We start from the raw sequence: 25,914 nt of genomic DNA on the forward strand, positions 1-25,914 counted from the left end.
TATACAAATAAATATATAATAAATATATAAATATATTTTATATATAAATATAAAATTTATATATAATATATAATAAAATTTATATATAAATATATAAATATTATATAAATACATACACACACACACACTACTTCTTCCTTATCCATACATCCATTAATGGACATTCAGGTTGCTTCTGTATCTTGGCAATTTTAAATAATGGTGCAATGAACACAGTGGTATGTATGTCTTTTTGAATTAGTGTTTTCATTTTCTTTGGATAAGTACTTAGAAGTGGAATTACTAGATATGTGTTTCTATTTTTAATGTTTTTAAAAGATTTATTTTTTAAGATTTTTTTCAAGGATGTATTTCTTTATTTGAAAGAGGGAGACATAGAGCACAAGCAGGGGGAGAGGCAGAGGGAGAAGCAGACTCCCTGTTGAGCAGGAAGCTGGATGTGGGGCTCAATCCCAGGACCCTGAGATGATGACCTGAGCTGAAGGCAGGCACTTAACCTTCTGAGCCACCCAGGTGCCCCCGTTTATTTATTTTAGAGAAAGGGCACATAAGCAGGAGAAGTGGAGGGAGAGATAGAGAGAGATTCCGAAGCCAACTCCACGGTGGAGTCTGACGCACGGCTCGATCTCATGACCCTGAGACCAAGACCTGAGCCAACAACCAAGAGTTGGATGCTTAACTAACCGCACCACCCGGGCACCCCTATATTTTTAATTTTTTGAGGAACCTCTGTATTGTTTCCCATAGTGGCTGCACCAATGAATTTAGTTATTTTGACTGGCTGGTGATACTGTTAAATATATCTATGGAAAAAAACACTTCATTCTCGGACATATCTCTCCATTCTTATTCTGTTCATTAATTTAATTATTCATCAAATAACTGAATGCTAGACACTGGTTTGAGATTTACTTGCATTATGTCATTGGAGTCTCATTTTACCTTTTCCTGTGTGTGTCGGTTGCCCTAATTCAGAGAGAGGAAACCTATCCCAAGTCCATGGGACTAAGAAGAGAGAGACTTTAATTTAGGTCTCTGATTCCAAAGTAAATAGCCACTGGTCTCTTGCTTCCTATGTACCTGTTCCCACTTAGTCATCTGGCAAATACCGTCCGATTGGATGGAAGATTAGAGCAGTAGATTAATTCATTAATAAATCTTGAGTGCTCACGACAAATGAGGACCTGTTACTCTGGTTATGGAGATGATGAAAGGGCTTTTATACAGTTTATGATAACATTTTTGAAATGATTGCGAAGGAAGAGCTAGAATCTACGTTAGAAGAGGAGATGGAAGACTTCCCCACTTTTGGAGACTCCCAGAGTGACTCTGATATGGTAGTCCATCCTTTCTATGCCTACTGGTTTCTGCACTCAGAAGAACTTTGCTTGGAAGGAAGAATATGATACATGACAAGCTTCAAACCGCTGGGGAAAAGAGCCATGGAAAAAGGAAAAAAGATTCGCGACAAAGCAAGGAAGGAGAAGGACGAGATTGTGTGCCAGCTGGTCGCCTTCATCCGTAAGAGAGACAGAAGAGTGCGGGCACATCGGAAGCTCGTGGAGAAACAGAACGCCGAGAAGGCCAGGAAGGCAGAGGAGATGAGGCGGCTGCAGAAGCTGAAGCAGTCCAAACTGGCCGAGCAGTACAAGGAACAGAGCTGGGTGACCGTGGCCGACCTGAGAAGGAGCTCAAGGAGATGGAGGTGCGCTAGGAGAAGGAGTTTGGAGATGGATTAGATGAAGATGAGACAGGGGAATCTGAGCTCACAGATGCGCATGGTGGTAAAGACAGTGATGCGGCTGAGGATGCTGAGCTGTACGATGACCTTTACTGCCCAGCACGTGACAAATCTTTCAAGACGGAAAAGGCCATGAGGAATCATGAAAAATCAAAGAAGCATCGGGAAATGGTTGCCTTGTTAAAACAACAGAGGAGGAGGAGGAAGACAATTTTTCAGGACCTCAAACTGATGAAAATCCACTGAATGCCAATTCTGAGGAAGAAGTAGAAGATGCACCAAAACAAAAGCTTTCCAAAAAGCAGAAGAAAAAGAAACAGAAATCAGCATAGAATTATGATGATAATTTCAATGAAAATGGAACTGGAGAAGAAGTAAAGGTTGAATCAGAAGATAACCAATTTAAATCAAGACCGTGCCAAAGAATTGGATGGGAGTCCCCAAAAAAGTATCAGTGTCACTGAGACTGTCAAACTCTGATGATCCAAAAAGTGAAGCTAAGAATGCTCCTAAACCCAAAGGAGAGAAAGCCAAAGATATGAAAAAAATCTGTCAAAGTACCTGCTGAACCACAGAGAGTGAGTGATGTTCTTATCGGCTATGCAAACTGCCATAGTGAATTTCCATCCCGGAATAAACTTTTTGACCATCTGAAAGCCACAGGTCATGCAAGAGCACCTTCATCATGTTCTTTAAACAGTGTAACAAGTAGTCGAAGCAAGAAAGAGAAACATAAAAACAGAAATTCTGCCAACGCTTTTCCTTTTTGATTGTCTCTAGATTTTGAAACCAAAAACTGAACTGAAGTCATCTAAAGAGTTAAAATTTTGGTGTTCTGCAATTTATTGCGTTGTGGAAGACTATTTTTATCTTGTAAAAACATTTTTTTGTTTAATATATATTTTTTAAACATTTCATTAGTGATTGAATTCTGTTCTGCCATCTGAATTGACTTGAATGTCTCAAAACAGGTACATATTGTAAAGTATACATTCTTGATTTCTGTTGGCTCACATGGACAGAAATGTACAGGGAGAATTAAATTATTTTAACATATAAAAAATTGATGGTGTTAGGGCAGTGTACAAAACTAAAATCCTGCCTCTAATGAAAATAACTTTCTAGATACATAGAAACATATCCTTTAAGTGCTTTATTGACCATCTACCTGGTTGGTTAGATTTTTCAGAGTAGATACAATGCGTTTCACTCCTGATTCCCTACTTTCTGACTCAGTGATTATTTAATGAATCAGTATTGAACTAGGCATGTCGATATATAATGTGGTGCTTAAAAGGGCAGTGATGTGTCATATTGCCTAGGCTTGAATCCTGGAGAAATGACTTTTTTCCCCCCACAAGTAATGTATTTTCTCTGTAGTCAGTCTCACCATCGTAAAATAATGTAAGAATAGTGTCAACCTATAGGTTTTAATAATATCTGTATGAATGGGCACATTGGAAGTCCTTAGAGGAGTTATTGGAGCAGAGCGAGTTCTCGGTTAATGTCACCCAGGAATCATGGGCTGCTATGACGTGATGTAGAGAACACAGGGCTTGGAATCAGAACTGAGCCTCTACCTTTTCTTCATCATGGCTGTCGGCTTCTCTGAACCCAGGTTTTTATAGCGACATAAATATAAAATTGTCATTCTGTTCTTGAGAAGAATTTTATTGTGAGGATTAAGTGCCACATGAAGGAGTCATTCATTCAAGAACTATTGTATAGCAAATATGGTAAGTGATAATTACTGTCTTACTTGGCTGGAAATAGGAACAAAAAAGACATAGGTGTGTGTTCATGGAATTTACAGTGAAAAGTTAATTCATTGTTATGGATGTTTTCTCCTTTATTTAGATATAGAGATTTATAAAGATTTCATCTTCAGCGATAGTGTTTGTGGACCATCAGGTTACCCCAGAGGTATCCCTATTCAGTAGGAGAAAAGCTGTTTTTTGGTGTATCAGACCTGGATGAGATGAAATATTTAAAGAGTGACTTGTGTAGCCAGGAATAGCATGAGATGGGTTCATATTTGGGATTATCAGGGTGGGAACTAAGTATTTTTTCTAGTACCATAACTAAATCACAAAGATTTTTCTTTCTATATTGACAATCCTAAATAATTGTTTTTTTAAAATTTGAAGTTTTACATAAACCTTGTTTGTCATATCTCTCAGACTGCTTTAAATTATTTTAATAACCCATCTAAGGATTTGTCTTCAGAGGTTAAATATATATATATATCATATATCGTTTTCCCAACAGTGAAATTGAATTTGTAGGAGAAACTGTGCAGAAACCAGAAATGATCTGATTTTGGCTTTGACTTTCTGTAGATCAAATTTTCTTTTGCTGCCAATGCAATGAAAAATGACCTTTAATCAGTGACTTCTAACAAGTGATGCAGGCAGGCTGGGTCTGAGGACCCAGAGGGGTCCCACAGGATCAGCCAAGAGGGTCCCTGGCTATGTGCAGGATAGAAATCAACTGCAATCCAGGAAGGCGTGAGAATAGAGTTTATCAAAGGTATAGAGAGACAGCAGGTACAGACAGAGTGTTTGGGAGGCTGAGGAAGGGAGAGAGAGTCTTGTCTTTGCTCTCAGGGCCTGGGAATTTTATTGAGGATTGTGGTCTGGTGTATGTGTCCTCGCAGGCATCCAGGGACCGGTTAGAACAAGGACAGGTGTCCAGGTGTCTTCCATAAGTCACTCATTCCTTGGAGCCAGGGGTCTTGGAGCTGAGATGTCTAGCATCGGTGGCCTGGATTATGCACATGTTGGTTAGGTCTGGTCACTCCTTGGATGTTATCTGTTGTGCTGGAAGACTCTGAGGAAATCATTACCTCCTTGTCCCTTACAAGGAGGACATACATTATTTGTAGTATGAGGCATGTGTAAGGTGGGAGTGTAGGTCCTAGCAAAAACAGAAAACAAGAAAAGGAGCCAAAAGCGGAATTTTATGGAATTTTTAAATGTCCCTATCTCACAAGTAATGAGATAACATACACATACTTTTTGGATATCAGTTTAAAATTTACTTATTTTTAATATAATTTACAAAAACTTATAATTCATCTCGGCTTTGATGTTTCAAGGACAGAAATTTCTAGGCTTGTTAAAAGTTTTAAAATTATAAGTAGTCTAAGCCATTTCGGGAAACTACTAGGAATAATTCTCTCTTAAGATCACGATCCTTGCTGGCCCATTTCCTCCAAACTTAGCTAAGTATCAGTGGTGTATTTGTGAAACAGTGTGCTGATGAACACACTCACATTTGAATACTGGCTTCCACAGATGCTATGACCAAATGCCTACAAAAAGGTGGGTGTAACATGGTGATTCTCGGGGTATCAGCGGCTGTCCAAGGGGGACACTGGATGTTTTCACAGTAAGTAGGCTTTTTAACACCCACAAGCAACAGTATGAGGCTGGTGATGCATGCAGCCTGCACCCAGACATCTTACGCCCATTTATCTCGATGTTCACAACTTCATCCTTCAGTGGTGGGATGCCATTGTGACCAAAAGTTAGCCTTGAAACAGTAGTAGGCTTAGTATGGAAGGCTGAGAGAAGCTGGGGCATTCTGATTCATACCAATTGCATTTCATGTGTCATAACCATGAATCTGGCAAGGCCTTATCGGGGCATATGTTGAATTAATTGGGCTGCCTCATGCTGCTTAATTAAAGCCTGAGGAATTGTGATTAGTTGCACGGAAGGAATGGCATAGCTGGGTATACTGTGCTTTTTCTTGTTTCTTAACCACCTAAAGATTTCATCTTTAGCAATACTGTTTGTGAAGCATCAGGTTACCCCAGAGGTATCCCTATTCAGTAGGAGAAAAGCTAACAAGCCCAAAGGATTTTACCATGAATCTGTTCATTAGACAAGACACAGTTCACACATCAGTTGCAATGTGGATTTCAGCCCAAACTTCCTACAGAGATCGAAGCAGAGGCATTTGTCTTTCCACATGGTGCATTACATTTTGAGACTTGAAGCCCAGTACTTAAAAAGATTTTGTTTATCTGTCCTTTCTGTAACATTTTAAAAGCCTTACAGGTCGGATGGATCCAAGTTAACTTGTTAAATGCAAATATGGCATATGTCATTTGTATTTAAATGACTTTAACATCCTGCAGTATTACCTAGAGGTTTGCCTTCCAAATGGGTATGAAGAATATTTTAATGAAGTCAGCTACAAGTAAAAACTAATCTTAAGAGACTGTATAAATTGGCTTAATGCACTAAACTCTATGGAAACATTGATTTATAAAAAGGGGGGGAGGAAAATTTTGTCTCACCAATCCATTAATGCTTTAAAATTCTGTTTCTTTTAGTCAAGCATGTTAGCCAGTAATTTCTTTTCAATTTTATTTCTTCTCCAGAATAATGTGGGGATCATTTCTTTGTTCACGAGGCGATCCCTTCTTTGCTTATAAGCCTCTCTCTCTCCCCTTTCTAGCTCTCCTTACCCCCATTCCTTCTCTGTCACCTTTGCTGACTTAGTGAGCAAATGGAAATAATCCGATTGCAACCCCTTAGTTTAGCCCCGTGGGAACACGGGCTCCTCTAAACCTGCACCGTTGGCAGCCTCTGGCTTCTCTTCAGATGTGGCCAAGGCACAACTGTGCCCCTGCTCTCCGGGTGAGCGTTGCTCCGTTTGTGCTTTGGACCTCATCGTGCTCCCACTCAGAAAGTTCGCGCCTGCCAGTATTTCTGAGCTTTCTAGCACCCTCCATTTCTCCCCTCCTCTTGGTGGATGGTTTGCATTGGCCTAAAAATAAGTACTAGTAACCATCTTTTAGAAATTGATTACCTCCCTCCTTAGCTCTGACGGAGCTCTTTTCTTCTTCCTAGCAACTTAGTAAAAAGGGTGTACACTTGCTGTCTCCCTGTCCTCAGGTCTCCTTCTGTCCCTGAGCTACTCCAGCCAGGCTTCTGCCCCCAGGGGGAATTAAGGTTGTGTAAGTGCCCGATTTGCCAAATCCAGTGACTGCCCCGCAGCCGTCACCTTATGCTGACCACGCCCTGTCCCTCCAGATGCTTTCCTAGCTTCTGACACACCTCTTTTCCTTTTCCCCTTCTGAGCCCAGGATTTGATTCTTGACCTTTCTCTTTTCTCTTCAGCATTGCTTGCTAGGATAGATGTTGTCGTACGTATTCAGGAGCTTCTATATGTTTATTATTTCTGTGTTCACAATCCAAATACGGACTGGTCTCCAGAGGTTCACATCCCTTGTTGCACTTCTTGGTTGATCTATCCTCTTGAATATTCAATAGTTATACCAAACTTACATTGTATCGTTATGCTAGATTTCCCCTTCCTGACCAAACCAAGCCTCACCTCACCAAGTCTTTCCAACCTAGTTGTTGCTGCATTATTCACCCAATTGTTTATCTCACAAATCGAGGACTTATGGGGAGCCTGGGTGGCTCAGTCGTTAAGCGTCTGCCTTCGGCTCAGGTCATGGTCCCAGGGTCCTGGGATCGAGCCCCACATTGGGCTCCCTGCTCGGCAGGAAGCCTGCTTCTCCCTCTCCCACTCCCCCTGCTTGTGTTCCCTCTCTCGCTGTGTCTCTCTGTCAAATAAATAAATAAAATCTTAAAAAAAAAAAACCAAGAAAAAAAAAAAAACCAAGGACTTAGAAATCATCTCTAATTCTTCTGTGTATTTCAGTCCCCACACCCTATTTATCTACCAGTCCCATACTGGATCTGCTTCTCAAACAGACCCTGAATCTAGCCATTGTACTTTTTTGGTCTTATAAACCGCTGAGGTTTAATCAGGGCCACTGTATACCATTGTTCATGTTGTACACAGCAGTTTTGATTTCCAGCCACCAGCATCTCTCACACAGATACTCCAGTAATTTTCCCTACTTCCCCATCTCTATTCCTACTCACGTAAACTGTTGCCTATGAAATACCAAAGGTGAGCCTTTCAAAACAAAGCAAACAAAAGGAACAGATTCTGTCATTACCATGCATAAAACCAAACAATGGCTGCTCGAAGTTTTAGGCTACATTTCTTACAAAATTTCACATGATCCCATGTCTTTCAGCGTCCACCTACCCCCTTGGACCTCATTTCATACCACTTGCCCGCTTATACCATATACCAGACTCCTGAAAATTTGGTAGTCCCTGATGAAGGGCTTTTATTTGCTATTTGCTCTACTGGAAATTAATGAGTCCTTCGCATTCAAATTCCTGCTCAAATGTCATTTCCTCCAAGAGATTCTTTATGTTAATATAATTAAAAATACCATTCCCATCCATGAATAGTTTTTGGTTTTTGTTTATTTTTTCATGTTCTCGTTGTTCCCAGTGGGTGGGAGTCTGCCTTGTGTGAACGGCGGTCTCGGTCCTTGGATCCCGCACCAGGGGATTTACCTGGGGGTCTGGGCTGTAATAAAGACAGCCAGAGGGAAGTGGCAAGGGCAAAGCAGTGTATCTGGAGGTGGGAGAGCCAGAGGGCTCCTGGGCGTGGAGCCGGCCCTAGGCTGCTGTGGGATTGGATATTATGGGGTCTCTCTGGGCTGGGAGGAGCTGTGACGGGCAGGGGGTTGGTCTCTAATGGAGGTGCTTCTGATCCTTTGGGAGACCCCTCCTGCAGATTGGAAGGGGGAGGTTTTGACCTTACAAGGTTTGTACCAGAACCGTCCTGTCAACCTTTCTCCACAGTCGGGGGCTGTACCCACCATGCACGTGCACTGTGATGAGTCTGGGGGATACCCTGGGACAGAGGTGGAAGGCAGAGCACCTGCCCCTACACCTGTCAACCCCGGGGTCTTGAAGCCACGAGGTCAGGATGTTGTGCCCCCAGCCTTCCGGCGTGTGATGCATTTATCACCAGCCCAGCCTCCAGCTCCTGTCCCTGCCACACCCCCTTCAAGGACTTCAAGGGACACGGGGCTCCTCCTCGGGCAGTTCATTCCACCGCTGTCCTCCAGCTTCCACCTAACACTACTTCTACATGGAATTCTAGGATTTCTTGGCCTGATTATGTACTGCTAATCCCCCCGGAATGTAAGCGCCCTGAGGGCAATGACCCCGCTCTCCTGCTCACCGCCACCCTCCTCCTCAGTTACGACTATTCAGGACACATCGTAGGCATTCGGACGCTAGGTGCTACGTCATTTTATGAACGGCCCTTTCCCCTCATTTTAGAATGTGATCCGGTTTCCCAGTCATTAAACAATTCTTTCTTCGGCCGTACTGTGTTAGTCTAACCCTCACTGTTTTTTTTTTTTTTTTTAATGGCAAATGTTACTGCTCAGTTATATATTCGCTGTCTCCTTTTCCTTATCTCACACCCCCCTCCTGATTCCCTTATGCACGGAAACGGGCACACACGTGCACGCCCGCGCACACACATTATATCAAGGGACGTTTATAAGGGTAGGGGATATAAAACTTTCTAAATTCTGATGTGAAGTTATAAAGTGACCATGGTTTTTCCCATGAAGCCCTATGGCATAATTTTTCCGATTCTTCTACTCTTGGTTTCATGGCAAACTTCACAATTACTTCAAAAATAATTTTTCTTGGTGCTCATGCTATTGCATCCTCCTGGCTCTGTTTCCTCTGGGCCGGATATCTTTCAGTCTTATTAATTCTGTCCGTGCTCCCTTCCTGTGCTCACTGCCAAGCTGGCCACGCATGCAGGTGAGGTCTCAGGCTTCTGCCCCTGGCTCTCCCATGAGCACCAAGGCTGCACGCCTCCGCCCTTGTTGGTGCGGCTCACATGCAGCATCTCCCCCTGTGTCCTCATACCCCACCCCTGCATTTCTCGAAGCATTTCTTTACTGTCTGCACACGTCTCAGAAATCGAATCTTCCGGAATTGTGTGTTGAGAATGGTATTAGATTCTCTCTCCTCTTCTGCCCTTCCTTTGCCATCTGGTCCGGTCTGTGGCCCATTTATACTGAGACTTTGCTCTCTTCTCTCTACTAATACTACTCTAGCTGCAGTTTTCCATAAACTCATAATCTCTTTCTTCCTCAAACTCTGTGTAGAAACAAATCCAATTTTCTAAAATGCCGCAATTCTATCCCAATCCTTCCTGATAACCGATAGCAAATTCTGACGATGAACAGATTAAATCTAAGCCATTCCATCCTCAAGTTATCTCAAAATCCAGTTATATTTTACCTCTCCAAGTGGGACTGCTAACTTTCTGGGGCGTATTGCAGGCAACACAATGAATCGGGTCGCTTCAAGCTCTCTAGCTCAATTTCTCTGGTGGGTACCCAGGGCATGAGATGTAGGATGGGCTACACTGTTTCTAAAACAACTTGAATTTGCAATTTTATTATTCACAGTGTTCTTGATATAGCAAGATTAAAATCTAGAAATATCATTTATTTTTTGCACAAGCCTATCAAGAGTGTCCCATAAACTTCACAAAGCTTTCCCTATTTATGAAAAGTCACAGAACCAGTTCGGTTCTCTTTATCATGTATTACGACATATAATTATTTCCTCATATATTGTTTTTTTTTTTTGTTGGTTTGTTTCTGTATGTAATACATTTTTCCAAAAGACACTTTGAGAAGAGATCTTCTTTGATACTTTGCTATATGCCTGGTGGTGACCAAGTAGCAGAGGATTTTAAACCTCTGTTCAGTTGAACTGATTCTCTTTGCCTTAAATCTGTAACTCACCATCCACTGACAGCTTGCTACTAGACAAGACACCTTGCCCTTACTACAAATGTTTCCAAATGATGCTATGGGTCCAGGCTCCCAGATACTGCTGGAATTGGAGCCCTGAACTCTCTAAACCACAGTCCCTAGAAAAGAGCATCTTCCAAAACCCTCACTTAAAAGCGACATTCATTTTGTAACTATTACCACATATAAAATCAGGGGAAAGTGTTGATCCTTCCTGGAAAAACCTACCCTGGGAGGCACCATTTCTTGGTATGGGACATAACTACTGGTCCTGGAGCACCTATTAATAGATTTTTAAAGATTAATTTCAGTTAGGGAAACATTCCTATTTATTGAGTTTATGCATTTCTTTCATATATTGTAAAGTCTTAAAACTGTAATAAATACATTTTTGTGTATGCACTAACAAGCATGTTGCTTTCAAAGGAGAATCATGCATTAAATCAATGCTTAGATATTAAAAGTTTATAAAAAATGAAGACAGATAAAAGAAATTCAGACTAATTAGTATTTTGCATAATTTTCTGTCCAAATTACAAATTTTATTTCAAATTTAATATTCTTAGCTAATCACTGAAATAGCCTATTTTCATGGTTGACTACATTGCAATGTGCAATTTGCTTGACTTCAAATACATAATATACTGTTTGAGCCATTATGTACTTAACTCAGTGAACCAAATAGTGAAATGGTTTAATTTTTGCACATTCTACAAATGGAGCCACAGACTTTATTGATCAATCAGCATACTTTAGTGGTTCACTTTAATGTGCATTGCTGAATGAGCCATATACTTTACAAGAATAGCTTTATATGTTTCTGGGATTTAGCTGCAAACTCTCCTAGCCAAAAAAAAAAAAAAAAAAAAAAAAAAAAATACCTTAGTGGTTCACTGACAAAGCCTGATTTCTTGTTGTTACCTCTGACTTTACTGGTAAAGCTACATTCTCCATGTAACTCGATTCCTATATCAATTAGTAATTTGATGCAAATGAAATTATAGGCATGAATGAATTCAAGACTTAGGTAGTGACATTTTAGGAGACACGAGGGTCAAAATACATAGTTAAAAAAATGACAAGAGGGAATAGGTGTTACCCAGTTTGGCTGTTTGGAAAAGAAAATTATTTTTACCAAATAATTGATTTGGGTGAATTCTAATTAAAAGCTCTCTCTCTCCTCCCACTCTCTCTGTGTCTCTCCCTTCCATTGAATTGTTTATAACACATTTAGATGCAGCCTACAAGTTAGATGAGTCTATAAATAATTGAAACTTCATGATAGTTGAAAATCAAACATCTGTCATGGTCCCAATATTTATTGGCAAACATCCATTTGTGTTCAAATAGATTTCTTCCCTGTTTCACTGAATATTGGTTGAAATTATATACTTACTGAAAATTATGAAGGTCATTGGAAATTATGAAAAATAACTTATTGAAGATAATTATAAATTATTAGTAGGTCTCCTGACTTTGGTTTATAGAAAATTTTGATTTCTCAATAGATTCATTTTAACTAGTTTTAACAATATTTTAGAGATTTTTTTAGTGACTGAATTTCAGTAGTCTACTCATTTCTGTAGTTGTGTGTATCTGAGTGTGTGTGTGTTCCTTTGACTTTAAATTATTCTTCTTTTTCGATGGCTTTAACTGCTTCTGAAAATATAGGGAAAATTTTTCCCTCAAATGTTTAGGCTAAATTGCCATAGATTGTTATAGCTTTATATCCATTGGTTCTTGGTTTTACTATCAGTCCAGTGATATTTTAGACTCCTCCATGTTACTTTTAAGAGCTAATTAATGTCCCTTTTTCTGAATTATTGTATTTTTAAAATTGTTTTTACCTACAAAAAGTATTTTTCTTTCTAATGAAAGAACTAAAGTTGTAGAAGTATATAAGTCCTAGTGTTAGGTGCAATATTTTATAAGTTTGAAAAATTAATGTAAATAAGAATTAAATATGATAAAAGAAAGAAGTAGGTGAATAGTCCTTTTTTTTTTCTAACCCCTTTTTCTCCAAAGGTAGAATTAAATCTAGGCAAAGAGATGTAGCAGTTGTTGATTTATTGAACAAAGAGTGTTCTGATGTGTTAATGCTTTTTGTTTGCGCTCCTTTTTGTGTTAGGTTGTAACATGTTTGTCTGGTAAAATACATCTTTGTTGGCATCTGGCTGTGTTGGGAATGTCACTGAAACTCTCTGTAACAGTCTCACCAATCCAAGGAGAGGAAATGTTACCTAGTAGTTAGACTCTCTTTGTGGAACAAATATCATTTGGATGATTTCAGAAACAAAGTGAAAAAAATACATAGCAAATAAAAGTCTAGTTGTTTGTGAATGATCCTTGTTATCAAAAATATTGTTTTGAGAACTTCCTCTTTTTGTTGTTTTACTCAATGTATATGAGCAGAAATATACAAGTTCTTTCTGGGTAAAAGGCTTTTGTTTGTTTTTTGTTTTGGGTTTTGTTTTGCTTTTTGTTTTTTTTTTTAGATTTATTTATTTATTTTAGACAGCGAGCACCCAAGTGGGAGGGAGAGGGAGAGAGCATCTGAAGCAGACTCCGTGCTGAGTGAGGAGTCTGATGGGGGGCTTAATGCAGGTCTCAGTCTCATGACCTTGAGGTTACAACCTGAGCTGAAACCAAGAGTCCACTGTTTAACCCATGGTGCCACCCACACACGCCAGTTTCTGGGTAAAAGTTTTAGAACCAGTACCAGACTTTCCTCTGCTTTAGCAAAGAAGTCTTGGAAGACAGACCTTTCCTTCACCTGTAATTCTTAATTAAAATTAATTTTCCAAATAAAAGTGGGGAAATCTGAACAAGATCTGTGGATTGCAGACATTGCTAGTACATTATCACTATAAGTTTTGCCAGTTTCTGTCATTGGGGGAAACAGGAGTCTATATTATTTTTTTACAACTGCATGTGAATATTCGATTATCTCAGTAAAATTATCCCAATAAAATAAAAATAAGATAACTTCAAACCTATGAATTATAAATATTGCCTAGTGAGCAATATATACTTGTAACATTGGTAATTTAATGATATTTCTGATGTGCATAAGAACAGATCATGTAGCAAAATATGCCTGTAAGAATTTATGTAAATTTCTGAGGTCCTTTTGATATTTACATTTATTTTTTACAAGTGTCTGATTATAAATGGTTTTAATAAGATTATTGTGCTTGTTCTAAGGAGAGAAAGAAAAATCTTTAAAATCCACACTCATTTTTTTCCTTAGACTCTAGAGATATAACAAGCTATCCATATATCCTTGTAGCAGTAGATTCTTGGGGTTAGCTAATAAAGGAAGGGAGAAAGAGATTTAAGATTATGCCCAGAATCTTTTGTTTCAAGCATTAAATAGAAAATCAAATATAAACCAGAATTTCCTTCTGTCAAATATCAGCATTTCTTTTAAATTATGATCAAAAAAAGAAAAAAAACATAAGACCATTATGTCTGTAGGTGTTTAACTGGCTTATATTTATGTATATAATACATCTAGAATTACAGCATAGTATCACCATGAGTTTCCTCAAAGACACAATATGTTCCATTTAAATTTAACATGGAAATATAGACACAGTATTACCACTACGTCAGGAAGTTGTGAGTGGCACATCTATAATGCAACAATCAGAATGCTGCATTTATATGAAAATTATTATAGATGGAATATTCAGTAGATATTGTTTGACAGTGCATTTTTTTTCTTTTAGAAAAATAACCATATAAATAGATTATTTTTAGGGCTTCAGAGGAGCAGAATAAAATCAATCATAATATTTGACTTACGAAGTGCTATTATCATTGATCATACATGGGCTGTCTCTATTTCATGTGTTCCATTTTTATTTAATAATTTAAAATAATACAGTAAACACCATAGAATCACTGCCTAGCCCAAGAACTGGAGCATTACCTAAAATGTACACTTCTGTATGTATTTTTACATTGTATTATTCTCTTAACACTTCGTAAAGTAACTGCTATTCTTAAAAAAAAAAAAATCACATAAATATGTTTGAGGAAACAAAATCTTGCTTGGGTTTGCCTGACTCTGAGCTGTGTGAAATGGTTCTTGTCCATATGTTATCTTTCTGATATTTCATCTCGTCAGCAAAATATTTTAAAATTGTCCTGTACCACATGTAAGTATAGTTCATTCATTTTCACTATGGTGTGTAGCTGAATGACAGCCATATACCTCGCCTACGTTCCCATGCTCCTATGATCTGGAAGGTTGGTTGTATTCACTTGTTTGTACTGTCACCATCCAGGTGTGCGTGGATATGATAGTAATGATACTCTATCAACCTTGGAGTGGCTAAATCTTTTCCTTACCGATTTGAATTTTATAGTCATTATTTGCTGGCTTATGTATTGCAGATAGCTCTTCTCAATTTGTATTGTCTTTCCCTTTCTTAAGGTTCTGTTTCCTCAGAAATTTGGTTTTTGGTAACTTGATTTTTAATTTTTGGAGGAACCTCCATACTGTTTTCCACAGTGGCTGCACCAGTTTGCATTCCCACCCACAGTGCACGAGGGTTCCCCTTTCTTTGCATCCTCACCAGCACCTGTTGTTTCTTGTGTTGTTGATTTTAGCCATTCTGACCGGTGTGAGTTAGTATCTCATTGTAGTTTTGATTTGTATTTCCCTGATGATGAGTGATGTTGAGTACCATTTCATGTGTCTGTTGGCCATCTGGATGTCTTCTTTGGAAAACGTCTATTCAGGTTCCCTGCCCATTTTTAATCAGATTACTTATTTTCTGGATGTTGAGTTGTAGAAATTCTTTAAGTATTTCCAATAATTACCCCTCATCAGATATATCATGTGCAAATATATTCTTTTATTCAGTAGGTTTCCCTTTTGTTTTGTTGATTGTTTCTTTTGCTGTGCAAAAACCTTTTATTTTGATGGAGTCCCGATAGTTTATTTTTGCTTTTGTTTCCCTTGCCTCAGGAGACATATCCAGAAAAAGTGTTTCCACTGCCAGTGTCACAGAAGTTACTGCCTGTGCTCTCTTGTAGGAGTTTTATGGTTTCAGGCCTCACATTTAGGTCTTTAATCCACTTTGAATTTATTTTCGTGTATGGTGTAAAAAGGTGGTCCAGTTTTACTCTTTTGCATAGTACTGTTGGCTTTTTGAATGGGACTACATTAAATATAGAGAGCGCGTTGGAAAGAATTGACTTTTTTTTTTCTATTTTTAGAGAGAGAGAGAGCATGAGGAGGAATGGGGGAGGAGCAGACAGAGAGCATCCCAAGCAGGCTCCACACCCAGCAGGAAGCCTGACAAGGGGCTTGATCCCACAACCCTGAGATCATGACCCAAGCCAAAATCAAGAGTCAGACACTCAACCAACTGAGCCATCCAAGCATCCTAAGAATTAACACTTTCATAATATTAAGTCTTCCTATCCATGTTTATTAGCTACTTTTCCATTTATAATCTCATGCGTGTTATCTTTTATTTCACACCATGCTTCAAAACACATTACAGATTGATTAAATACATAAATGTAAAATAGGTTTCAGCAGAAAACAAGCAGATATGTTTATAATTTTTGAACTGAAGGTATATTTCTGAGATAGACACAAAACCCAAGAGCTTTTTAAAAAAATTGACAAATCTGATTAAAACATTAGGAAAAAAACAGGGGTATACCTAGCTGGCTCGGTTGGTTAAGCATCAGATACTTGACCTCTGCTCAGATCTTGATCTCAGGGTTGTGAATTTAAGCCCCACATTGGGCTCCACGCTCAATCATAAATAATAAATAATAAATAATAAATAAAAATATGATAGTAATGTGATGCAGTGCGGTTAGAGAATAAAGGGAATACTTTCCTATACATTTCAAAAATATTAAAAAATAAATCTCTGTAATAATACATTTAAATGCAAATGACAGGTTGAAATAAACTATTACATATATAGTTTTTATATGTATGTATATGTATATATAAATATAATGTATGTAAAAGTGAATAGACATATTTTATATACAAATATAAATAAATGTATAATTACTGAGTGAAAGGGAAGGGTATAATAATCAATTACAAAAAGTCAAGATTCAGGGGCTCCTGGGTGGCTCAGTCGTTAAGCGTCTGCCTTCGGCTCAGGTCATGATCCCAGGGTCCTGGGATCGAGCCCCGCATCGGGCTCCCTGCTCCGCGGGAAGCCTGCTTCTCCCTCTCCCACTCCCCCTGCTTGTGTTCCCTCTCTTGCTGTGTCTCTGTCAAATAAATAAATAAAATCTTTAAAAAAAAAAAAGCCAAGATTCCAATTTAATAAGAAAAGAACTTACAAATCCAAAAAATTTAAGTAGAATTATAATGACCATATACAAATAAAGAACTACACTGCTCCTACTTACTCATCAGCTTGAGCAAAATGAAAAAAAAAAACCTTAAATAATATGCTGGTTAGCACTCTCATACATTCCTTGAAGTTTATAAACACGCAGAGCTTTTGAGACGTAAATTTGGCTGTCTTTGAGGTTGAAAATGAACGTATCATCTTTCACCAGGCCATGTTCTTCTGTGAATTCACATTGACGAAATACCTTTGCTTTTGCATCAGTATATGTATGAAGGATTTCCACACCAGGGTTATTTCACCGTAATGAAAATGCGAGCTCTCCGTGGGCTGACAGATGTGGGTGTTTAGATAAAGTATTCCCAGACTGCACTAAAGATTGCATTGTAGCAATTTAAAAGAATAAAATAGGCTCTCCTTAACTGACATGAACAAACTCCAAGATGCACCATCAGTTGATGAAAGAGACAGCAGAAGAATAGCTTGAGAATAGCACCTCACTTGCATCAAACGCATACTTACCTGGGAGGCACATGCAAATCTTTTTGAAAATGGAAGTGTGTGGATATCTGTACCTGAGCGTTCACTCGTCTGTGTGAATCAGTGAATAGAAAGAGGGCCAGAGACTTCCAGGTCAAACACATGATGAGCGATTTACTCTGGGGAGAAAAATAGGGTTGAAAGCGTTGACAAGAGGGAACATTGTATATTTTTTCCTATGTTCCTATTTGTGGTTAAAATTTTACAAGGACAATACATTAGTCTAAAAAACAAACAAGAACTGCTAAGTCTTCATAACACTGACAATTTATTGCACTATCCAACAGGTTCATCTGTGATAAATGATTTGTGCAAAATGACGTAAAACCATCATAACCTCTGATATCCAGGAGCACGTACCTCTGATTAGAGGCTGTGGTTCCCCCATTTCTCTGCTTTGATCCAACAATGTTTGCTTTTCCTACTGAAAGCAGATTAGAAACAAAAGTTTCCTAAACTGGACTATATTTCTATTTAAGTAATAAATCCAAGAATTCTTATAACTGAGAGCCTTTTAATTTGAATCGGAGTGCTTTCTTGTTACACATTATTCTTCTGTAATTGGGGCCTGTCTTCTTCAGTTGGGGACTGGAAAATTAGCTGAGAAAATTATAATCATTCAGACTCCCTCTCATACATGTTGCTCAATGCAGACAACTCATATTTATTTCCATAGTGTCTTTATTCCCAGAGTAGCGATATTTCATATGTCCCTGTGTGTCTGATTGGATATCGTTAAGAGGACTGTGGAAGCATGTCTAGAATTCAGACATGTAAGGGAAATAACCTGCAAATAAAGTTTCGGTTACAGTGATATTTATCCACGGGCAGGTATCTACTGGGAGACTTCTAAAATGCTCCCTTGTCCTGACTCTTATCTCTTAATTGAGAAAAGCACTGTGGACAACTTTCTGCTGGAACAGTAAGATCCTGGTAAAAGCACTTACTTCTGGGCCATTGATGCAACCTCTGGGCTTCCTTCCTGATGTTCCAGATTCTGCTCTTTGTAGGATGTTGGCATCATCATGGTGCCAGGAACTGACGGTGCAGAGTGCTGGTTGTCAACTGCATATCTGCCCAAGGTCAGCCTTCTAAGCATGGTTGCCAGCAGAGAATATGTTCTGGCTCAGATTTTTTGAGGCTTCCATTGAAATTTAATGCATGCTCTGATCAAACAAACAAACAAAACTATTTTTGGAAAGTGGAAACTGATTTTCACAAATTCTTTTTATGCTGTCCATCATGGCGTACCAGAGAAAAATATTACAGCCAGGTAAGGCATTGGATCTTATGGTATTGATCAAGCTGGAGTGCCATCCCTTTTAAAATTTATCCTGAGATAAAAGACAATTTTTGCTGAACACTCAGATTTATGAAGTCATTACCAGAGTCTGTCTTGCTTTTGGAGCAACCTTGCCGCACTGAAAGTGTTTTAAAACAGAAAAGATTTTTAAACGCAAATCAAAGGAATTACGATCTATGAATCACCTGGTATTGCGGACTAAATGTTTGTGTCCTCCAGAATTCATAGGTTGAAATCCTAACTCCTGCTGAGATGGTGTGAGAAGGTGGGGCCTTTAGGAGGCGACTAAGTCATGAGAGTGGGGCCTTCACAGAGGGCACTGATTCGTGTCCTTGAAGGAAGAGGCAGGAGGGCTCGCTCACCTGTCCTCTGTTCTCTGCCTCGTGCAGATACAGTGAGAAACCAGGAGGTGGGTTCTCCTCAGACCCAGGATTTGTGGACACCCCGATCTTGGGCTTCTTAGCCTCCAGATCCGTGAGAAATAATTGTTTGTTGTTGAAACTACCAATCTCTGGTATTTCTTTACAGCAGCTCAAAGTGAGTAGAACACCTGGTGTTTTGAATTTTAATCTGGTTGAAGAAGACTCTAAACTTCCGTAGTTTGAGAGGAGAATCAAAATCTAGAAATACACACACAACCTTCAAATGTGATTTGCATAACTCCACTGTAAGAAAATAATACAGTAGGGCGCCTGGGTGGCTCAGTTGGTTAAGCGACTGCCTTCGGCTCAGGTCATGATCCTGGAGTCCCGGGATCGAGTCCCGCATCGGGCTCCCTGCTCAGCGGGGGGTCTGCTTCTCCTTCGACCCTCTTCCCTCTCGTGCTCTCTATCTCTCATTCTCTCTCTCTCAAATAAATAAATAAAAAATCTCAAAAAAAAAGAAAATAATACAGTAATACAGATGCTTTGAGTTTTTAGCTGCTTTTCAGTTATTTTTAATTTATTTTGCTTTGTATTTTTCATAACTTCCACATCCATATTAGTAGTTCCCTATTGCATTATCTTGAGGCTCTTAGGTTCAAAACCACTACAGGGTATGTTTCTAGAAGGGGACAAGTGAGTAGAATTTATCTTTAAACTCTTATTTTCTTCTCCTAGAGAAGAGAACTAAAGCAATAACTTCTACCTTTATGCTTTACACATTATGTTACACTCTAAAGAGTGATTGATTTTTTGACAGCCAGCTTTGTGCTTTAAACTCATGCAAAACTATTTCGATTTTCATCTCTTGCATGAATGACTTGCTAACACTGGTCCAATTTCAAAGAGTGCAACACTTCAGAGCAAGGGGAGCCTGCCGAGGCAGAAAGAAAATTTGTATCATTTATTTAAGAAAACAATAATGGGACAAAAATAAAGTCACCCGGAGGAAGGCCTTTGGTCCAGAGCACAGATTTGATTTACTATACTTTCTGAAATGATCATATTTCTTTTAGACTTTGCCATTGTGATGGCTGCCTGGCTTAGATAAACACCCACGTTTCTGCACATTCTAGATTCTACAAAATCATTTTCCCATTAAAAATTAATGGATTCCCTTATTCCGACATTTTCCTTGGGGCAGTGAATTCCACTGGAAGATCGAGATTATATTTTCACACATTGATCTTACTTGCTTCCAAGAATATCAGAATGTGAGAAGACAGAAAACCCAGGTGAATGAGGGCAAACTTTATGTGTTTTTTTTTCCCAATTGTTGCACAAAGACTAACCCAGAGAACTTGAAACTTGCCTATTTTCTCGTTCTTGTTGCAGAGATGCAGAAGCCATAGGCCTGAGGGGGGTTTTAGGAGTTGGCGTGTTGGATCAGTATCCCAGTAGCGTAGAGAAACATGGCCCAGTGAGGGGTGGGAGCGCTTTCCTTCCGTTGACTGTTTGCACAGGTCCATGCCTGTTAACGTACAATGGCATACCTTTCTTAATGCTGAAGAGGATGGCATATCGTTCACTCTACCAGGAGGAGCTGAAGTGAAAGAGGTGCAGTGGCAAGTAGTAAAGAGAACAGTCAGGATGAAGAATGGTGGAACGTCCGAAGTCGCTCTGGCCGGGCACGCTGCTTCATGTGGGGCTGGCTCTGGGACTTCCCAGAACACACGGCACTGTGGTCCAGAGCGGCGTGGCTCCCACATCTCTAAAGAGAATTAAGGACAAGATATCGGAATATTCCATTTTGTCGACATTTAATGGAAATGTGTCAAGTCTACACATGTATCCGAGATGACACAGGATTTTAAGCAACACTTTTAACCTGAATTTGAATGATTTTGTGGAGGAAAAGGAGAGGCTAAGTGAGAAGAAATATTAACATTGAGCATTCAGAGAGGCAGTGAGATATGGGCAATTTCTTTTGAACAAAGGAATCCATCCCAGAAGGTACTTCAAGCCCAGTGTTCAGTGATGTGAGTAAAAGCTGTTTTGAATCTGGAAATAAATGAGACACTCAGAACTCACTTTAGGCAGAGCCTATGTTTGAGGGAGCCTCTTAAAGCCGGAATGTTGATTATTATTGCCAGTTAATTATCCGTTTTCACATTTATTGAGTGCCAGCATTGTGCTAGTCACAGGACAGAATATGGCTTGAAAAATAACAGTTCCGACTGAGTGGATGTAGTGATTTCATTTTGGGATAGGATGAGGGCTTATGTCATGAGCTACACCTACATGAACCGTCCTAAGACAGGTAACGATACTGAACAGCAAACTTCTTTAACAACAAAACCGGGTAAATAACCATTAAGTGGACGTTTTTGAAGAGTCTGGTATTGTTATTCACATAAATTATCTTCCTAAGTTGCAAATTGGGACCACAATTTCCCCATGGTATTTTCATCACAATTTAGATTCAGCAAGGTCTCCTTTTGCCATTTACAATTCCCTGCCTGCATTTAATATTTATGCAATATTGAATTAAATGAAGTCCTAGAGTTCTGCTCTTGTGCATTTGCTGTGTGTTTGGGGGAAGCTGTGCAGAGTTCAATAGGATATGGAAATACACTGTATCATACTCGTTGTGAACATGGCTGCTAACTGACAGACTATCCAGGGAAATAAACTTCCCTTTCAGGCGGTGTTCCCCTGCGTTCTGTTACCAACTCTTAGTTGTTATGTTTTCCACCATGAATGCATGTTGCTTCGAAAAAGATCTATAAGCAAACTTTTTGGAACCTCTCCGTTCTGTTTCCCCAGAAAAATATGCACTAGTAGTTGTGCACACTCTCCCACTCCGGTTCCAAGTGTGATTGTCCCCTGATGGCCTCATTCTGTTTTGTTTTGTTTTTTTTAAGATTTTATTTATTCATTTGAGACACAGAGATACAGAGAGAGAGAGAGAGAGAGAGAGAGAGAGCACGAGCCGGGAGAGAGGCAGAGGCAGAGGGAGAAGCAGGCTCCCCGCTGAGCAGGGAGCCCGATGCGGGGCTCGATCCCAGGACCCTGAGATCATGACCTGAGCCGAAGGCAGACGCTTGACCATCTGAGCCACCCAGGCGCCCCCTCGTTCTGGTTTTTAACTACTTCATCCTGTCCTAAGTTGAGAACTCACCATCACCTCATGCTCACCAAGTGTAATTTTATCTCCTTCATGACGTTCTAGCAGACCTTAAACGCTCCGAATGTGGGACCCCTCCTGCTTTATGTGGGACAATGACGCCGGCCTTTTGTCTTCCTAAAAGTCAGACCAGGACCTTTGCCCAATGTGTTATTTTGTAAGAATATTTTCAATGTCTGGGGCTATTATATACGTATTCTAGACGCCCCCCCTTCTCCAGAAAATTCTTTAATGCTCTATGACCAAGATTTCCTCCCTTCTAGCATCTTCTCCTCTAACTTTTCAATTAAAAAAAGCAAAATCTTGGGGCACCTGGGTGGCTCAGTTGGTTATGCGTCCGGCTCTTGATCTCAGCTCAGGTCATGATCTTAGGGTTGTGAGATTTAGCCCCACGTTGGCTCTGTGCTGGGTGCGAAGTCTGCTTAAGAATCTCTCTCTCTCTTTGCCCCTCCCGACCCTAATCATGCCCTCGTGCTCTCTAAAAAAATAAATTAAAAAAGCGAAACCTTAAAATTGTCAGCGCCCTCATGAGACAACACTGCTAAGAGTTTAGCAGCTTGGATCTAGAAGGGAGCGAGTCCTGGGTCCTGACTTCAGCTCAGCCTTTCTTAGCTACGTAACCTGGGTGTGCTGTCGACAGTCCTTCAGCCTCAGCTAGCTAGCTACACACACACACACACACACACACACACACACACACACACACACACCCCACGCCGAGCTAATAGGATCAAATTCAGTATTTGTGTAGATTACATAGTGCAGTGCCTGGCGCAGTCTTCACTCTTTCTTGCCCCAGGAAATTGTGAGCCATCCCATAGCCAACAGGTGATATTAGAGAAACTGTCCCCTGTCATTCTGTGAGAAGTTCCATGTCCCTGAGGAAAAGGAAAAGCAGTATTCCATCTCTTCGCTCATTCTGTGACTCCTGGATAGTAGTAGTTTCGCTCTATTCTTTACTATGCCTTTTTTGTACATTGTCTACAATGTAGAAGTATTTTATATTTGTTTTTTACATTGAACAGCGTATATTAAAATATATTTAATTGAATATTTATATGTACAGAACACTGTCACTGTTCTTCGATTTGGCATTTGAGCTTTCCACCATTCATAAGCAAGCTAGAAAAACCATGGCATCTCATTCATATATATATATATTTCTTTAATTTCTGAGAAAAATATCCTGAAAACCTCAAAACATATTTAAGAAAGAGAAACAGCATCATTAGAAAGCATTTTAGTGTTATCTTTTCATCTGTTTTATTATTTTCTCTCTTTGTCTGTCTTTTTGCATAGACAGTTAGCCTTCTGATGACCAGACTGTTAGAATCCCCATTCCTCACCCAGGAATCAGTGACTCAGAGCAGTGACCCGGAACAGTGACCCGGATGCAGTCTGTGTGCACACATGATCATTTAGTGACAGACTGAGCCTGACCAATTGCCCAGCAAAACTGTCTGATGGAAACATCTGCATTTGAGGCAGCGTGAGTGCTCATGAGGCAAATGATGGGTCGCAGTGATATAATTAGGAATACATAAAAGGCAAAGGGACCTATGTTTTACCAATGTAAAGTGGATACTCTTGATTTATCTCTATCATTTCTTTCTTAAAAGGAGATTTTGTAAGGGCACCTAGGTGACTCAGTTGGTTAAGCGTCTGCCTTCGGCTCAGGTCATGATCCCGGGGTCCTGGGATCGAGCCCCGTATCGGGCTCCCTGCTCAGTGGGGAGCATGCTTCTCCCTCAGCTGCTCCCCCTGCTTATGCTCTCCCTCAATAAATAAATAAAATCTTAAAAAAAAAGATATTCAAGGCAGGCATTTAAAAAAATAAAAGGAGATTTTGTAATCATGTAAGTGTTATCTTTTGCAGTCTGCTAAATCATTTGTAGATTTGTTCTTTAAGAGCCCTCTTTTTGCTGTTTATTTAGAGATCATTCAAATAGAAATAAACCAAGACAGAAGAACTGTCCTATGTATTTACACTCACCAAATTTATTTGATTTTTCAAAAATGTCACATTAAGTATGCTTAATTATTTTCTATTTTGTCATATGTGTACACTGTGATTTGTCCCATTGAGTGTTGAGTTAACTACACTGAAACTCTAAGAAAGAAGAATTTACCATATTTTTCAGGCTTGAGTAGGAGGAGGAATTACTGGGGGGAAAAACTCAGGAGAATCTAGTGCTGGATATCTAACCGAGAATGGTAGATGTAAATCGTTTCCGTAAATATCTAAGAGTTGGGAGTACACTTTTCACTATCATAGACACCTAGTTCACTACTGTGGATATATCCAAAAGTAAGGACACCTTGTCCTCTGTGGTCTATACCTATTTTCAGTCATGTATACCACATACTTGCTCCAAGATCTGGGTTTTTACAGCTAGATAATGGCGATGTTTGTGTTATGGCTAGAACCCTTTTCTAGCAACTCTGACTTCTTGGGGGATGTCAGAATGATCTGAAATGGACAAAGGGAATTCAAGGTAATTTGGAACTTTGTGTTCTTGGGCTAAGCAGTGGGCTGTTTAGTGTTAAAATCGAAATTCTCTAGGAGAGAGCCATCTGACAAGTTGGGTGAATAGCAGTGGAGTCCAGTGTGATTCACTGTCTTAGTTCCGGCTACAACAAATAACCACAGATTGACTGGCTTAAACAACAAACATTCATTTCCCTCAGCTCCGGAGGCTGGAAGTCTGAGATCAAGGCGCCAGCATGGTTGGGTTCTTGCTGAAGTTTCTCTTTCTGGGTTGCTGATGACTATCTTCTCATTATAGTCTATCATGGTGGAGAGGGAGGGACGGGTGAGGGAGACAGAGACGGAGAGTACAAGATCCCATGCTGCTGCTACAAGGGCACTAATCTCATGCACCAAAACTCCACATTCAGTGACTGACTACCTCCAAAGGCCACGCCTCTTAATACCATTACATTGGGGGTTAGGATTTCAACATCTTCATTTTGGGAGCACACAAACATTCACTCCACAGTATCCACTCATCACAAGGGTTGTTCCCCTGCCCAGCGGGAGATGAATATCTTCTCGGATGTCTGTGTTCTCTCAGTTATGAGCAATTACTCCAGATGTTACTTGCCATGGGGGGATATCTGCACCTAATGACAGCATCTCATGTTGCAAAGCTTCTTGGTCCTTAACTTTTACAAATCATGGGGCTCTGATTCTCTATGCTGATTACAAAAATGTCTACATGCCAGGTGGAACTGAGAGATGGACAGAGGTTTGTTAAACAACCACTTAAACTTTTAAGTGAATCAGAACTGATACTGCATTCTAGGCCTTGACAGTAATCTACCTTTTCAAAAAGTCTGGTAGGAGTGGGGAATGGGATGGAATTTTAAAGCAGTCTTTAAAATGTTTTTTATTCTGATTTTTTAAGACTTTTGAAACTTAATTCATCCTTTCATAGAGTACTTGATGCATACCTAACTAATAAATGGAAAGTGAGTAGTTCTCAAGTGCTTTATTTTTTTTTTAAGATTTTTTATTTATTTATTTGACAGAGAGAGACACAGCAAGAGAGGGAACACAAGCAGGGGGGAGTGGGAGAGGGAGAAGCAGACTCCCCGCCGAGCAGGGAGCCCGATGCGGGACTCGATCCCAGGACCCTGGGATCATGACCTGAGCTAAAGGCAGACACTTAACGACTGAGCCACCCAGGCGCCCCTCAAGTGCTTTAAATAAGAGCAAAAAGAAACACATACTCTATACTTAAATACCAAAATAATTCTG

General features: G+C 39.6%; 1 protein-coding gene and 1 pseudogene across 1 annotated transcript in view; both read left to right on the forward strand.

Annotated features, from left to right (window-relative positions):
* PCDH15 (protocadherin related 15) overlaps nt 1–25,914 on the forward strand; it is a 1,343,394-nt gene that overhangs the window by 36,787 nt on the left and 1,280,693 nt on the right. The window lies entirely within an intron of this gene.
* On the forward strand, nt 1,177–2,511 carry LOC113920769 (annotated as a pseudogene).

This window comes from Zalophus californianus, chromosome 15, assembly GCF_009762305.2.
Source record: "Zalophus californianus isolate mZalCal1 chromosome 15, mZalCal1.pri.v2, whole genome shotgun sequence".
NCBI lineage: Eukaryota > Metazoa > Chordata > Mammalia > Carnivora > Otariidae > Zalophus > Zalophus californianus.